The sequence below is a fragment of the Gadus macrocephalus genome, chromosome 3, assembly GCF_031168955.1.
Source record: "Gadus macrocephalus chromosome 3, ASM3116895v1".
Lineage (NCBI taxonomy): Eukaryota > Metazoa > Chordata > Actinopteri > Gadiformes > Gadidae > Gadus > Gadus macrocephalus.
Genome location: NC_082384.1, coordinates 25,760,956 through 25,763,455, shown reverse-complemented (window position 1 = coordinate 25,763,455; position 2,500 = coordinate 25,760,956). Strand labels below are relative to the sequence as shown.

Below are 2,500 nucleotides of genomic sequence, written 5' to 3'. Positions count from 1 at the left end.
GATTGGAACGAGGGGAGAGTGGTCCTGGAACTCACAGAGTCTGCAGGTGTGTGCGTGCCGACGCAGGTGTGTCTCAGATTATGCACGTGCGTGCGTGCCTGCATGCATACCATGAGAGAGAGAGATAAATACAGATTGTGTGTGTGTGTGTGTGTGTGTGTGTGTGTGTGTGTGTGTGTGTGTGTGTGTGTGTGTGTGTGTGTGTGTGTGTGTGTGTGTGTGTGTGTGTGTGTGTGTGAGAGAGTGTGTGTGTATCAGGTGACAAAGAGCGATGAGGACATAGGCCAGGTCCTGGTAATGAAGGGCTGATAAGTCTATTTCCTGGGCCCGGGTTAATTGTGTCTACAGATAAAGGGTAATAAATTGTCAGGGGTAATAGCAGACGGCCGTGCTCAGTCCTGGGGCCGTTCATCACCACAGCTGGGATGGAGAGCAGGCAGAGGCTTCAGGTCTGAGGCAGCAGCGAGCTGGGCTAATACTGGTGGGAAGGTACTGGCTAATGGCTGGACTGGCTAGTGGGTACGGTATGTACTGTTGAAGGTACTGGCTAATGGCTGGACTGGCTAGTGGTAGGTACGGTATGTACTGTTGAAGGTACTGTCTAATGGCTGGACTGGCTAGTGGTAGGTACTGGCTAATGGTTGGACTGGGTAGTGGTAGGTACTGTTGAAGGTACTGGCTAATGGTTGGACTGGCTAGTGGTAGGGTACGGTATGTACTGTTGAAGGTACTGGCTAATGTGTGAACTGGGTAGCGGTAGGTATTAACCGTTGGAGGTATTAGCTAGGGCCATTACTCGATGTGGATAGGCCTACAGATTTTTTTCAGCAGGTTAGTGAGGCATATCATTAATAGAGAGTGTGTGTTTGTGTGTGTGTTTGTGTGTGTGTGTGTGTGTGTGTGTGTGTGTGTGTGTGTGTGTGTGTGTGTGTGTGTGTGGTGTGTGTGTGTGTGTGTGTGTGTCTGTGTGTGTGTGTGTGTGTGTGTGTGTGTGTACTGTACACCAAGGTTTATATTGTAAACAAAAAACAACTTCATGATGCAAACTTTTTGGTTAACTCAAATAAGAATAAATGTAAAGGCTTTGTAAGAACGTTATAAGAAACTAACTGAAACTGCATTCTGTGTTAAACTAAATTAAACCAAAATTATATAGAGCATTTATTTTGCTTTGGTCTCTGTCAATTTATTTAATCAGCCTAGTATTTCGGCTGGATAGGAAATCCATCTTCAATTTTGTAGCTGTGCCAGTTTTAATTTTTTATTACAAAAACGTTTTCGGACCATTTTGAATCTCGCCCCTAACAAATCCCATACTACTGGAAAAAGACTAAAGCTGAAACAAATAAAAAACAGTCTAAAACAAAGCACTTTCAAAAAATAGAAATAAATCTTTTTATAGCAAAGCCACTTTAAAATACAAATTAAGAAAACGCTGGAATGGCAAACAAAAAGTCAAAACCAAATAAAAATAAAAAGTAGATGAAAAGAGCGAACCCTTCATAACATCGGAGTGAGAAAGAGAGGCCGGCTGGTGTCTGGCTGAAGCCGTCCGCCTATCCGTCAAGCTCAGAGAGCTACGGCGGTGGTTTCCGGGGGAATATTGCAATAGATGCGACATGAGAGGACTCTGAGTGCAGATTACTAGACAGAGCTGAGGTCAAATACCAGACAAATACCCCTTCATAGGAGCGTCATGAAACAGATTCCTTACATATTGCCCAGTCACAACATAACATATATATGGTGACACACTTTACAAGAAGGGTACATTGATTAACCGTTAATTAAAATTCGTTTTTTGCAAGTCAGCGTTACTATAATAATATAATATATATATTATATAATATAATAATTATTATATCATTAGCATAGGGTTCAGGGTCTTGGTTAGGGTAAGTGTAGGGTTACTGTATTAAATAACTTATACTTTACCTTACATGAACACCATTACCTTAGATACATGAGCACCTTAAGCATACATGACATCAGTAAATTATTACTAGACCTTCTATTCACTGTGAATTACCTGTTATTTTAATGCTGATTACTGCATTAATGTTACTTAATGGTTAATACTTAGCAACGTAATGGTTGGTAACATTAATGCCTAATGGTTCATTAACGTTCTTCTTCGCGTGGTGCTCGGGGAGCGATGCTGTGGTCTTGGGGAGGTGTGGTTGGGGACAGGAGGTGGAGGTGGAGGGTTAGGTACCCATGGGCTCCTATAAGTACTTTGTTGACGTCCCCGCCCTGGAGGGATGACACCTGCAGCTCAGGACACATGATGTGTGTTTTGGGGGGGGCCTGATGTTCTTTTTGAATGCTTTATGCTTTATGTGGTCATGTGGAGAGCACACTGGGAACAGGGGGGGAGGGGGAGGGAGGTAAAGGACGATGTAATGTCACCCATAAAGAAAACCAAATCCCTGGTGACATCACTTCCTGTCTCCCAGGAAATCACCGATACGGCGCAATGCTGTGACTTTGGGAAAACCGC

The 2,500-nt window shown here is 43.3% G+C and overlaps 1 protein-coding gene across 1 annotated transcript in view; it reads right to left on the bottom strand.

Annotated features, from left to right (window-relative positions):
* Window positions 1-2,500, bottom strand: part of xylt1 (xylosyltransferase I) — a 31,785-nt gene that overhangs the window by 24,581 nt on the left and 4,704 nt on the right.